General features: G+C 41.6%; 1 protein-coding gene and 1 long non-coding RNA gene across 6 annotated transcripts in view; one reads left to right on the forward strand and one right to left on the reverse strand.

Moving 5' to 3' along the window:
• LOC109292441 overlaps positions 1-14,878 on the reverse strand; it is a 209,582-nt gene that overhangs the window by 154,067 nt on the left and 40,637 nt on the right. For both annotated transcript variants that reach the window (XR_002096121.1, XR_002096122.1), the window contains exon 2: positions 8,467-8,661. This is a non-coding gene — a long non-coding RNA (uncharacterized LOC109292441). The remainder of the gene's footprint in view (positions 1-8,466; positions 8,662-14,878) is intronic.
• The window catches only part of EYA2 (EYA transcriptional coactivator and phosphatase 2), a 128,381-nt gene that overhangs the window by 37,721 nt on the left and 75,782 nt on the right, over positions 1-14,878 (forward strand). The window lies entirely within an intron of this gene.

Raw genomic sequence — 14,878 nt, forward strand, 5'->3', positions numbered from 1 at the left:
GTGAGTGGGTGTGGTCCAATAATTACACTTTAGGCCATCTCCTCCCATCTGGTCCTTAATCCCCAGGAAATGTCCTGTTCTTCAATTATTGCTTAAACAACTGCTGGTTTGAAACTGTGTGCTAATGAAGTTGCTCAACACACAAAATCTAGCCAAAGACCATAGCAGGCACTGTCTTTGGGCAGTAAGGCATTTGACCACCATTTTAAAAAATATCCAAATCCCTCTCACCACAAAATACTTTGTACATTACAAAGAAAAGTTCAGTTACGTAACTAAAGTAACTTGCCATTACCAAAGGATTGCACTGCAGTTCAGTACAGACACATTTTTGGGGCCCAAGACTTACATACTGAGTTCTCTGCTGCTGCTGAGAATGTAACTTCCCTGTAAAATGCCTATGATAAAATATCATTATGAATTTAACAAAAGGCTAGATTTCACATATGCAGTGCTGATTTGCATGAGGCTGAACTGTATATGTTGCCTATGTTTGTCATATCACTCTAGCTTAATAAAAAGCTAGTAAATCTGAATATATATTTAATTGGCAAACAAAGGTGGTCCTATGATGGGAGCATATTTAGAGCTCATAATTTATAGGTAATATTTTCTACATGTCAAATAGATGCCTAAATCGCTTGTAATTGTGTGCAAGTGAATGCACTACATATGTTAGTGGTCCATAAGTACCCATTTTGCACAAGCGATTAGTGGTGTGGGCATTTTGCAAGGGAAGCTGAGTGTTTAATATTTGAAAATCTGACCTTTGAATCACTTAGCGATGAAATGTACAAGTTGAGGTCGTTTCAACTCACATTTGAGAAACGTTGATTAGACTTTAGGCTATAGACAGTAAATCCACCTAAAGACTTGGAAAATGAAATAGAGTGAGAAAATGTTCTCAGCAAACTGTCACTAAGATGCTTTAGCTTCATAAAATTAAACCTTTACTAGAAAATGAGTAGCCCTTTTCAAAGCTTCTGATTCACAGCTGGTTTGCATTAGTTGCAGTCTAAGACTATGGCAGCGGAGCTGTGCTTCACATCACAGTGAGTCCAGGGGGGAGGCCTCTCTTCAGGAAGGGTCAGACCTCACTTTTTACAGTATAAATACAAGTTCCCCCAGAATAACAGCACAGTGTCCTTTTCAAAGATTTCAAAACACCAGAGTTTGATCATGCTACATTTGCTTTGTTTTAAAACCAGCAATGTTGTGGGGAGGGGACGTGGGGGTTCACCAAGGTGGGAGAAAGGTGTTGACAATGCTTCACTGAATTTTACAAACATCTGTGCTACTTCTAAATGTAGGGAGAGTATCTTGCTTACTTAAGCTGCCATGGTTTGCTGCTCCATGCATACTTTTGTTGCCATTTCCATTCAATCTCTGGATTTTCTAGAATTTACTGTAACTTGGCCATAAATAATGTACTTGTAAGATTTTAATAAAGGATGTTTTCATGGACTGGGGAGGGAGATGTTAAGGGGAGGGGGAGAAATTGATACATCTATAGATATTCGTAACTTGGAGGTAGGAGTTCCTTTTTTAAATATGAAATACAGTTGTCCAAAAAAAAATTGCCTGCCATGTAGCTAGAAAGATGGTTTGTGCTGAATACCAGGGCTTCTGAGTGAGGCTTTAAAATTTGGGTTTTATTGGGATAGAGGTTCTTAAGGTTCCATGGTGATTATGGGAACCTCACCAGCAAAATTATTTACATTTATAATAGAAGTGTTGATGCTGCCTTGACTTCTACAACCAAAAACAGACCTAAGTTTTAAATCAGAATATTTTCTAAGGAAAGTTTTTGTACAGTACCATGATTTGAGGTGTTCAAGAGTGCCCTGTCCAAAGAGAAGGGCAGAAGAGTATTCTGCTTACCTCCATGTATTGTAAAAGACTGCCATCATCATAGTCCCTAAACATTCAGTGAAGTACATTAAAAATGGAAACTCAGTTAATTCTTGACATTCAAAATATCTATCTACCCACACCTCATCTCTTAACAGAGACCACATGCCTTTCCAGCTCATGACTGGGAGTGCTTCTGGGAGGTATGCGTAAGTTAAATGCACGTTATTGGCTCAATACAGCAGTAGCCGAATAACATTCTGTGATCTCTGTTGGATCATGCAGTCTGATCTTCTGTCTAAAGGCCCTTTAAAATCAGTGAAACCAAAAAAAATCTTTCTCTAGCCTGTCAGCTAAGCACAGATGCTGGAACTGCATGGACACATTATCAGATGGCAGCTCTGCTAACTAGACTTGCTGAGCACAAGGAAACAATGACATAATGTTGGTCAACGTGATAATCTGAGAACACCAGCAGAGTAACTGTTGTCAGATCTTGCAAACATCACAGAAAACAGGAATTTTAAAGGGGGAAGCTTGAAAGAGGATAAAGCACTATTTTTGTGGATGTTTACAGAAAACTCCTTCAAAAGGAAAAGAAAGATGGTACTTGTTTGAAAATTTAACAAATGGGTGATGGAGCCTGGCATCATGAACTGATTTAAGGCAGAAGTCAGCTTGTTGGTAGTGAATGAGAGGTGACAGGATCAGGTATGAAGGGCCCTGAAAGTAGTTTTGGTGTGGTGATAGAATAAAATCCTAAATGCAAAATGAGGCAGGGTTCAAGGTCTGGAATAGGAGTTTGCAGAAACATTTCAGCTGTGTGGCTGGACAGCAAAAGTCATGATGTTATGCAGAAAGGGATCTAGATGCAAGGACCTAAGTAGTTGGATCACACAGATCATAGACCTGGGTGATGGAAAGATGGTGGGAACTGGGGTGTTCAGAATGATCAAGAAGGGACAGTGTGGTGGGCTTGAGGAATAATAGATGGCTGAAGATCTCTACATTTGTCACATTGAGCTTTAGTTGGTTTGACATCCACAAAGAAATGTTAGAGAAATGAGGAACGGTTTTAGTTTGGACAAAATCACACAGGTATGGAGTAGAGTGGTAGGTCTGTATATTGTTGGTTTAATTTGTATTTTTGTAAATGACTTTATTCAGAGGTAGGGGGCAAAGGGAGAGAAAGAAAAGAACAAGGACAGGGCCCTTTGGCAACCCTCACAAAAAGCTGGAGTGGAAGATGAGAAGGATCCTTCAAAGAAGATGTGGAAGGAGCAATTAAATAGTAGTAGGAGCACCAAGAGAGGGCAGGATTATGAAGAGGAACACAGTATTACAGACTGCTAATGTGTGGAGGATGAGGGTGGAGTACCAGTTCCGAGACTTGTCTAGGAAGAAGTCGGACTCTGAAAAGAAAGGTTTCAGTAGAGCACGGGCAGAATCATGATTGCACAGGTTCTAGGATGAAGCTGAGAGCAACTCCAGACAGCGAGTGTAAACAGCTTAGAGATGAACGGCAGAAAGATGTGCGATCAAGACTTGAGTGATTATTTTTTCGATGCTTTAGTCCATCTCAACAAGCTTTTGTAATAGGAAGGGAAAGAGCTAGAGGAGAGTGAGCAGTTAAGAAGAAAAGTAGGGTAAAGAGTAGTGAAGTTAAAAAGAGGATGGTTTGAGGAATGAGTAAAAGATGGCAAAAGGGGGGTGGATATGTGGGTGTAACAGTGAATTAGGCTACAAAAGTAGAACTGTTCAGTCTAACAAGATGGCAGAGCTGAAGGAAGAGGGAATGAATCTGTAGTGAGGGAGGTAAGTTTTCTCTTAAGATTTACATCCAAAGAGCTTTGCAGCACAACTAAATGTTGAGGGAAAGCCATGCTTGGAGATAGGAGAAAGAAGAATAAGAATCAAGAGCAGGGCATAAGAAGAACAGGCATGAGAATCGGATGATTTATCAACAAGAAAGCTGCAGTCTGCTGGGATAATTGTGGGCAATGATGAGGTGAGGACAAGAAAGAAAGAGGAATCAAAATAAGACTGGAAAGCAAGAAGTTGGGTGAACTGTGAATGGTAGCAACATGGAAAGCTAAAAGAGAGGTGTTGGATGCGGGGCTGAGGTTAGTTAGATTCAGTATAGAATTTGGACAGCAACTGTTGAGAAAAGAAAGGAACATCCTGCTAGCTGGGCAAGACCAAGAAAAAGCCATTTCAGCTGGAAGTTGCTTCTACTGCATTTTGAGACTTCTGCCCAAATTTTTAAAAGGTAGTCTTTTCCTTTCTGCAGGCCCAGTTTTAGGCATGTAATGAATGTGCTATAAGATTATGTACAACTTTAAAATTGAATTATTTTTTGGAAAAGAATATAGAGTCTGTGTTGAAATCAAGGACTGTTTTCTTACAGAAATATGCAGAATATTATTCTGTGCATCTCAACAATAAATGTCTATTTTGGAATATTTTATGTTCTAATTTTTCTGTGCAGTATTGTGTCTTATTTGCCAATGGAAATCAGAAAAGCTGTTCCCTCAATATACAAATGGATATCAAAAATTAACCAGGAGTTACAAGTCAATTTAGATGGAGAAACAAGGAATTTTCAAAAGAAGTTTGTGTCGTTGGCTAGAAGCAGCTGATCTTCACAGTACTCTCTCAGTTTATAAAAGCAAAGCTGCAAGATACAGGAAGAATCTGTTATTTCTTCTGTTCTCTTTTCAATACTTCAAAGATGCCTTTTCATGATCAGAGTAAATTATGGATATAAATAGTAGTTCATGGACTAATGTAAATGAAAATCATGTCATTAGCTGTCCAGAGGATTATTTGGTCATGAAAAAGAAGGCAGGTCAGTTAAACCTAGCCTGAAAATCTGGGGTTTACATGAACCTAAATGCTGTGCCTGCCATATAGTATCTTGCAAAATAAATGCTTAGATAAATATGTGGTTTAAATATTTTAATGGAATGCTATGTTTAAATTCTGGGGGCCTTTTTAGAGGACTTAAAAATAAGGCAGTTCATAAAAAAAAAAAAAAAAGGAATCTAATACCACAGGCAAACACTATTCTGCATTTGTGTAATCCTGGATGTGTGAAGTCCAAGTTGGCTCTTTCTCTTCAGCAGCTGTTAAATATCTTCCCATAAGCAATAGCCTGGGTAGAGTTTGGGAGCCAGCCTCTGAGTTTCCAGGCTCCTGTCAGTTTATATTATACTCACCTTTTATTTTTTAAGGATAAGATTTGATTTTTAGTTGGAAAGGACCCATTAAAGTACTTATTTCCCCTCTCATCAGGACCTAGACAGCAAGTGATTAAAATCTTCTGATTACAAAGCAGTTCTTAATGCAGAAGACATTCTCATAAGACCTCCATCTGATTACAAGGAATCCTGACTGTACCTACATACTATAAGTGATAGATATTTAAAATGTAGACACAGGTAGAAATTTCCAAAGATTTAGGTTCAAAATATAGCTAATTCATTAAAACAATGGAACAGAATTCTGAAGTGTCAATCTAACTTTATGCCAATATATATGCAGCTTAATTTTTTTTAAATCTGAAGAATTTATAAGACTAAAGTACCTTAAAAGAATTTTAAAGAATTTTTTACTGAGATTCCTTTCAGCGAAATGATCTTGTTGAGATATGCATTACAGCCAAATATGTGCATAGAAGTGAAAGGAAACACGTATCTTTAGTATTAATAAGTGTTTACAGTTCAGTTCCCCATCTCCAGGGGATAAAAGAACTGTATATAAGTAATAAAAAATCAGCCAGAAAAAGACCTATATTTTAAATTTTATCTTTCAACATATTTTGATGCATAGAGGAAATATATTTGGTAGCAAAGAATGGAACACGTGTTTGAATCGGGTCACATCTGAAATTCACATGGGTAGGGCTGGGATCTGGGGGGCCATGACAGTGCAGAGTCAGGACTTGGGGCAGAGCAACAATCTGCTTCCCATGCATCCCTGTGGTGGGTGCTGGTTCTGTGGGCAGAGGGCATGCAGGGAGTGGATATGGCCCCAGTCCCATGCTCTCCCCATCCCAAGATCCCAACCCCACCTGCCTGTCCCACTCCCAGACACCGCTCCCCACTGCCTGCGGCCACACTTCACCTGCCCCGCTGTGTGTGGGGCAGAGCCACGTAGGGAATTTTGGTGAGCTGGTGTGGGCAGGGAGGAGCCAGTGCTGACCCAGCCTGCAACAGTGCACCAAAATTCCCTAAGTGGCTCTGTCCAAATAATTGCCCACCCCTGGACTTAAAGGCATCTAATAGCCCTACAAATGAAAGTCTCCTAACTGCCTAACAGGTACAGGATTCCTTCGTTTCATGCTGGACATGCATCCTTGGAAAACGGTGCATAACTCAAATTCACATGAAGGGAACCTGCTTTACAATGTAACAAATAGGGATACGTTCCAAGACCTTGACTGCACTGACACCCAGACCCATTCCTGCCACTTGCAATACAAATTGTGGTACTCTCCAACAGCAGACAGTGCACACAAGCACAGGGCACTATCGACATGGGGATGGCAACTACAGAAACATGTCGCAGACAATGAGCAAGGAGCACAGATCCACACAGGAGACTCTATTTTGCTGCTCGTCGCTTCCACAATGCACTGCACAAAGCAGCTGACTGCGGGCTTCCACCACACAGATCACATGAGTGAATTTGCCTCTCATATATCAAATTTTTGGTATAAAAATGGTCATTGCATTAGAGTGAATTTGCACATACAGAACCCACATAAAGCAAGGAAACCTGTACTGTATAGATAGTAGCAAGCAATCTATACAGGTTTCATTCATGCTAACCAACAAGTGTCTCATAACTGATTCCTCTTTTTTGTTTAGCCACCACTAGGGTGAAAGTTGTTCAATTTTTGGTCCCTCTGCGAAGACTTTAAGTAAAGCCCATTTTACTGAGAGGTGGTATGATGTGGGATTGCTCTGAAAGTAGCTAAGTTTTTGTTGCAGCATTGTTTACGACTTTTTTGGTTTCCTCGTGATCTGTTTTTAAAGAAGGGGTAACTTGATTTTCCATGCTAGCTGTATTAGCAAACAACAAAGCTGGTCAGAAGGAACGCTTTCCTAGAAAGAGAGAGGATGCTTTTCCATGGCTAATTTCCAGACAGCAAATGTGAGCAATCAAAATGCACTCGAGCCCTTAAAATTTCTAAGCCGCATATATATCTATATGGGTGAGCAAACTGGAAGAAAGGTAAAAGCCAAACCTGTTCAGCTGTCGTATTCATCAGGCTTTAAAAGCTATGCAATGCATGAGAGCTGAGTAACAAATTAGGAGTCACAAAGCAAAGCAGAAGAAGGAAGAGGCTTTGACAGAATACAGAAACGTTGCATTGTAAAATGAATCTTAAACAGCTGCACGATGGGCCAGCAAGCACAAGTCAGTCTAGTGGAGATAAAAGTCACCTAAAACTTGAACAAAACTGTCCTAGAAGTCTCCTGGGGATATTTAAATCAATGGCATAAATTAAGGAACAGCAGAGTGTGGTATTTGGTATTGCAAGATTCACTGCATTTCAAAAGGCGCAATGTGCTTTAGCAGAAACTACTGTTGTGAAAAGCTGTAGTGCTGTGATGCAAATCCAGACTTTCTCCATCCAGGTTATTATACGTGCTCTTCTCACTGGTAACTAAGCCCTTCTAGACAGGAAAAACAGGCAGGCTCTTTGGTAGAAGAGATCATTATGTCTAATGGCAAAAAGTTGAATCATAAGTTGCAATGTACATATGGGGTGAGTTTGTCTTCTCCTTTCTTGTGTCAAATACTGTCAGAATACCTCCACAGCTGACAGCTGGGCAACATTTTATGGGGTTCCTTGCTCAATAAATGCAGGCAGATGTTGTAGAGTTTGGAACCTTACAAGGCACTGGAGTATTGTTGATGGGAGGTAGTTTTGATGAGTGCTTAACCTCTATCTAAAAAAGTAGCAGCTTGGAGAAGCAGTATTTACTACAGGAAACATTAGGTTGTCAGATAGCTAAAAGGCTGCAAAGAACTTTTTGAATGACCATGAGAGTCACCAACCAGATGTTGGCCATATAGTAGAGTAATGCAAATTCTATTGGGAGTTAAGCTCATACTTTTCTTGCATCACTTGCCATCAGCATTGTTTCCTGAAGGAACAACAGCTTGTAAATGTAAAATGCTACATGTAAAAATGTGCATACCATATTGAGCAGGTTTACAAAACACCACAAATAACTACTGAACCCTGCAGATTTTTATTTTATAACCTTAAGGGATGATCAAAAATCCTATTGAGTTCTCTCTCTCTCTCTCTCTCTCTCTCGAGCAGTTATGTGATTAATCTGGGCATTGGAGAGAGCACTTTAGTTCATGATTCTTTTTATTTTCACACATATCCATAAGTTACTACTACTGTAGCATCAACTGCCCATTACAGACACCTGCCTTCATCCACACTTTTTCTACCCATTAGCTACTTCTGGCTGTGTTTCACGTACCATCTTTATAAACATGTCTATTCAGATGTGAAAGTCTGTGCTTCATTATTACAATGCACTTATTAGTGGAATGAACCTTCTGTTGATTTTAAATGTAGCAGCTTACCTGTAGCAGCGGCAGGGAATATCTCCTTCCTGTACCGACTGACGGTGAGATTCAGGATCACACAACTCTTCTTTAGTGCTGGCTGTGGGCTTGGTCTAAATTACCCAACAGTATGGCACTGGCTCATGAAGGTATTGAGAATAACTGTGGTCTCACAGCCTGTGGGGCAAAACTTGTTCCTTCATCCTTACTTTTCTGAAAATGAGACAGAAGGGAGACAAAAACATGATTAGTTGAATGTGGATAGAAGAGACAGGAGAGAAGCAGATGTCTGTGAGGTTTATAACCTTTAGAATTTCTTAGGAATTCTAACAATGTGATGAGTTCATTATGAGAAGTTTGCAATAAATCAAGCTTGGGCAATTTACAGTGGCCTTGTATTTAGGTAAGCTTTTGGCTGTAAGGAGGTATGCTATTAGCGTCAGGAGAGGTGTGTAGAGATGTTTTTTATTGGAAAAATCATATGAAAATAAATGCTGTTGTGGGTAGTTTTACAGAAATAGACATGGAAAACACCACGCTGAATCAGGACTGCCCATAATTTAATAGGGATGCAGTGCAGGGCACTGGGTTGCTAGTAGTCTTTTGAAAGATAAGCAGTCCACTGACAGTCTGTAATGAAGCCTTCTTGGAAAAGGGCACTCACGGTATTTCTGCGCTGAGACTTAAGACCAGTGCCGAGGGTTGTTCTCAAACCAGTCAGCACTATATGATCAGCCCCTCTCTGTCTGTGTCTTGCACCCTATACTAAAGCCATTTATAATGTGCTCCCTGTTTTGTGAGTGGACTCCTCATAGGAACCAGACTGAAAATTACTTGTTTCTTGTATGCTTTGCTCTAATTTTGTGCAATAGAGACCAGAAGTAAGAGGTACAAGGGCTGGAAATGAGGAAGAGGAAATACTGGGAGTCCATGATGAGGGAAACCCCATATTGGCCTAAGTCTTCTGACCCCAAAACCAGTAAGCCCCACCCTGAGCCAGCCCTGGCTACGCAGTTTGGCAGAATCACCGTCAGGATCAAATTGAGGGGTTTTCATTGCTGATAGACTGCACTGGCTCTGAGTGTTGCCTTAACATTGATCCTAAATAGCTAGGAACCTACCAAATTTGCAATCGCATGATTTTTGCAGAAACCACAAATTTGGGTGGATTTAATGGAAAAAATGGTGGGCTTCACAATTTTGGTGGGCTCACTGCAAAAAAAACCCAAACCCCATTCCCCCTCAAAACAAAACCAAGCTGCAAGCAGAGAAAAGGATGGGAAGCGTTGGAAATCCTGCAGTCCTGAAGTACAGGGGTGAGGGAGTGGAAAGGAAGAAGGAGAAAGGGAACAAATCAGAGGCTGAGCCCCTGACATAGGCTCAGTCCAGGATCCAGTCTGGAACCAGTCAGGGAAGCAGGAGGGTTTTGGTACCAGCTTTTAAAGCAGCCACAAGCATACTGGCACAGCATGCTACAGCCTGAGGAGAATTCTTCAGCATTACCACTGAGAAAAGAAATCCTACAAGATGGCCAAATGCATTTCAGCACTGAACCATGTAAGACAGTATCCTGCAGGGACCTTGTGCACAGATGGAAGCAGACTGTTCTCTACTGCCTGCAGTGTGACTCTGGATGTGTCGAGGAAAACCAGTATAGATCAATATTTAGTCCGAAGCACATGAAGCAAAAGGCTGTTGCAGAGACTGAAGGTCAGAGCAAGAAACAAGCAACCATGTCCTCATTTTTAGAAAGGACTACAGAAAACTGCTTGGTAAGGTGAGAGGTGGTGTTTGCCTTCACAGAGGCTTTTGCGGTGGCAAACATCCTGCTGGAGAAACTTGGTCACCTGAAGTTAAGGGACTACCAAAACGTGCCAAATGCTGGTAGTTTACCTGTGCCTCCCTGCAGTGATTGCTTTGTATGTAGAGTCCACAAAGTCTGCATTGGCAGAGTATGACTCTTTCTCCATTGCAACTCATGAAGCCACCGACCCTCAAGATAACTACATGCTGCACATTTTATGTGTACTGGGGAGCCAGACAGACAAGGACATGCCTGTGTTTCAAACAGAGCATGGTCCAGGTCATGTCTCTGTTGATTTATTTATTTTTCTACTGTCTCAGGCCATAGGGAAGGTAATTGTGAGCTTAACAAGATCTCAGCATTCCTGTTACAATGCCAAGTTGTGCAAGGCTTTCTCTGATGTGCTCCAAGGAATGCTGCCCGATGCAGTTCATGTCACCTGCAATGAGCGCGTTCTGTCTTTAGTAAGTCATATCTGGTGCACACAGTTCCCCAATGTGGTTAGCCTTGTGTGGTTAACCAGCAGTTTGTGAGCAAGGAGCTGGAAATCACACCTACCTCGCAGTGCATGCTTAAACTTCACGATCTCTTAAGGTGAGCCGATATTCAAGATCAAGTGATGCTTGTGGCTGAAAATGCTACCTGGTTCATGGAGCTTCTAATGTGGCTTGAAGACTAGCAGGCTGTGATGCACTGCACATGCAAACTGATGAGCTGGGTTGAAGACTGGACATCACAAGAACTATCAGTTTGTCCTCATGAAAACCAGTGGACACCAGAACTGTTCTCGGCAACAGATGTGAAGCTGAACCAGTACTACAGGTACTACCCATCACGGTCACTGCAGTTCAGACAATCAACTGCCACCTTCCTTTGTGCTGTTTGCAGTTTGGACCACAACCAGTGCCTGTTCCAAGTTGTGACCCTCAGCTACTGAAATCAATCCCTGAATGGCACGATAATGAATGTGTTGCTTATGTGAACTTTGTCAGAGTGCTGGATGCCTGTGCCTGTGTCAGGGACACTGCCTGTGGCTGGTTTCTGCATCTCTATGTCCTTGCAAAATGCTGCCTCACCATTCCAGCAAACTCAGTGGATGGACAAGTGTTCACCCACAGAGACAGAGAATGTCTCTCTGCAGCACTGGGGCTGGATGCAGCATGCTAGCATTTAATAGCTATCATGAACTGTTCGTCTCAAGGTTAGCATTCAGTTTTAGTAAACTCTGTTTTACAGTGTCCTTTAATATATAGTTGATGTTAGTTAATAAAGTGTATAGAGTCGGTATTGGTTACAATTCATGTTGTGTATAGATTTATTAAAATAAGATATTTCAGTTTAGAGTTTAATTAAGTGCTTAGATTGCGTAATAATGGAATGCTTAATAATGTATCACTTAATGGCTTCCTGGCTTCCCCTGATCAAGCTCACAGAAGCCATTAAGGAAAATACTGTTAAGCAATTAAGCCACAGATTTCGGGCCATCTGGCAATCTCAAGGGAGAGGCGAGACTGTTAGGGCCCCTCAGAGGCACAGAGTGGGGAGGTGGCCTGCCACGTTGAGCTTGCAAAATTGGTGGCCAGCTCCAGGATCTGCCCATAAAATCAGCCAGCCACCTCCTTGAGTTTGGTAAACCCCTATAAATAGCACTGTAGACGTACACCCAGTAACTTCTCAGAAGCCCCTGACACTTGGCTTTCCTTATTCGTTCTTATAAAGTGCTACTATGGAAGTTCTTACATTTTATAGTGAAATATTGTGCAACTGTACGGGGGGCAGTCTATGAAAATGATATACAAATAATTTGCATAGTTGCAAATTTGTATGTTTGTAAAATTACTGTAAAGTTCACCTTGAGGTTAATATGCCTTGTGCTGACGAGTTGTGCAAGTGGGACATAGCTACTCAAAAACAGTCAGCTGGGATAGTGCTCAAGGTGGATGAGGATTTTAGTGGGTCAAGAGAACCTGGGGCTTTGTGGTGGTACCTCTGGGGTTCCTGGAAGTTTGCTTCAGAGCACTTACACTCCAGATCCCTGTACAAACCTAACTAGAGGGAAAGCCAGATTTCTGGAGGTCTTAGGCTGGGGATAAGGACCAGCTCTGTGCCACTCATCCAGCCTGCAGGGCCAGGTGAGTTTGCCACCCTTGCTCTGTAGGAACCAGCAGTATTACTAGGGTGGTATGAATGGGACGACAGCCCCAGGCACCAGATTTGCCTCCTGGGAGTCTGTCATGGTGGGAGCAGCCCTGCTTGGCCACAGGAGCTGGACAGAGCAGTGCCACACCATCAGTGTATCTGGCAGGTGAGTGAAATGGTGCCCCCTTACCCCCTGGGGAACCATTGCCAGAGCAGGTATAGTTCTGTGCCTAGTATGTACCGGGTAAGGGAGCAAATGGGGCTCCAGGGTCAGCTCCCAGGGACCCTAACCACAGTGTTGTTGACACTTGAGTGGGGCTGATGTTGCTGCAGTGGTGGCAGAAGTAGCCCTGGAAGGTAAGCCTTCCTTTCCATTCACCTACACTCCCCCCTGCCGCCCCCACCCCATGTCCACAGTGGTCAGCATACCCCTCTGCCCCCTGTACTCAATGAGCTTGCTGACAGGTAGATTTTCAGTACAGTATATTTGAAGAGCTATTCTCTTCTAGACCCAGATTGTTTTATTACCAGCTAAATGTTTTTAAGCTACCTGTGAATGAGCGCATTGTGACATTTAGCAACTGATTTGATTGAACACAGATGTGAGCTGCGCTCCATATGGAGAGGATCCAAAGGGAGAAATCTTAGGCTGTATTTCTGATTTAAAAATGGGAGTTTGAATGCAAGCTGGATGACACTGACCTACCAAGATAGACAGATAAATGTCTCTTATTCACACATCCATAATGCACCAAATATAGCCAGAAAGTGAGAGAGCAGCTCTGGAGATTAAGGAGAAGCACTGAAAAAATATGCACCTAATTATTAGTGCCACACTGTTGTTGGATGATGATAATAGTCTTATTAGGAATGGCCAAGTATTTCTGCAGTCAATACAATCTGGTTGTAGAACCTTTTGCTTCCCCCCACTCATGTAGCAGGTCTAGAGATAAATAAATTAGTTACTCAGGGACTAAAGAGTCAGGAAAAACATAAATGCTGATGATTTAATGATACTTTTGGAAATTCCTTCTCAAAAAAAGTGGTATTGTGTGTAGAGGAGCTGGAGCCACTGTATACATCAACTTTAATGATGTCCTGGTTGAGGGTTTGACTCTGGAGTTTTCACCTGACAACTCGTGCAACTGATAGGAAAAAAACCTGTAATCAAAATATTTAAGAACTACTTGTTCTGGTTGGAAAAAAAAAGTAAGTATTTCAAATGTTCATACTCAGTTAGCAGGACAGAGGTTCTGAATTATTACTAGTCCCAGCTGGTACACTTTTCCAAGAGCTGTATCTTCTGGAAGCAGGTCATTCTGCAATATTAAGAGCAATTTGGTAGAAGACGGCTGTCCTGAGTGGATATTTTACCTTCACAGTCTGAGTCTGATGGTGGAGGAGGCAGAAGTGTGGATTTTTTGATCCTAATGAAAGAAAGCTGATGCTTAAGGAATTAGAAATGTGATACAGAGTGAGGTTGCTGATTCAGATCCAGACCAGTAACTGAAAGACATTGCCTAATGGATATGTTTAGTGGTCTGAGAGAAATGAGGTGGTTTATTTTGCCCCAGTTCCCAAAAAGCAGGCATTCTCTGCCACCTCTCACATGACTGGCAGTGTTGCCTAATTGGTAGTCTCAGCAGAGAGGCTGAGGGTTGTCAACCCTGGTCTCGAAGACGTGGAAACCCCCTTTCAGACTGAGGTGTCATGGCAGTGATCAGTATTTGTATGCAGAAAGTTGTATTCTCTGAGCTCTTACTTTGTATCTACCTTCAACTTAACTTCCCAGGTTTGCTGCCTAAACCTTTTCCAAGCACTGAAGAGTAAAGCTATGGAGAATTCATTTTCCATAGTGAAATAACTAGGCTGTACAAATCTGGAAGGAGATTGTGCCATGACACCTCACTGCACTGAATATTTTTGTCATCTTTAGTAGATATTTCCCCACAAAAACAAACTCTCCAGCACTTTCCTTTTTTCACTATATATGTAAAGGACTTAATCCACCATACAGAATCTAGTCTTGAATTCAGCGGGAAGCTAGGAAGCCCAAGCCCTCTCCACACACATGCACACAGACATGCAATCTTTGATTACACAGCTGATGCAAAGTTCAATCCAAGTTCATTCCAATATTGCAAGTCTCTTCATCTTTTATATAATTATCTTTAATAGTTTAGAAAACAGGAAGATACTGTATCATGTGCAAGTAGCACAGCAATAAACATGTTCTCATCACAATTTACACATAGAGCACGAGTCCCTCGAGGTAATTCATCCTCCTCTTGACAGCTTTAATAAAGGATGATGGATCATTTTAAATTGACAGTTTAGAAGGATCAAAAATCCTCCCCCTCTCCCTGTATTGTTTTGAGCTCCAGTATACGAGAGCCGTTTTGTGTTCTGTGAAAGTTGTATTTGCCTGTAAGCACCGGGGTCTGGTACTTTCCTCCCCACAATGTTGTGAGCTGCTTGGTTTCTATA

Source organism: Gavialis gangeticus, unplaced genomic scaffold, assembly GCF_001723915.1.
Source record: "Gavialis gangeticus isolate Ggan-Ray unplaced genomic scaffold, GavGan_comp1, whole genome shotgun sequence".
In the NCBI taxonomy this organism is placed as follows: domain Eukaryota; kingdom Metazoa; phylum Chordata; order Crocodylia; family Gavialidae; genus Gavialis; species Gavialis gangeticus.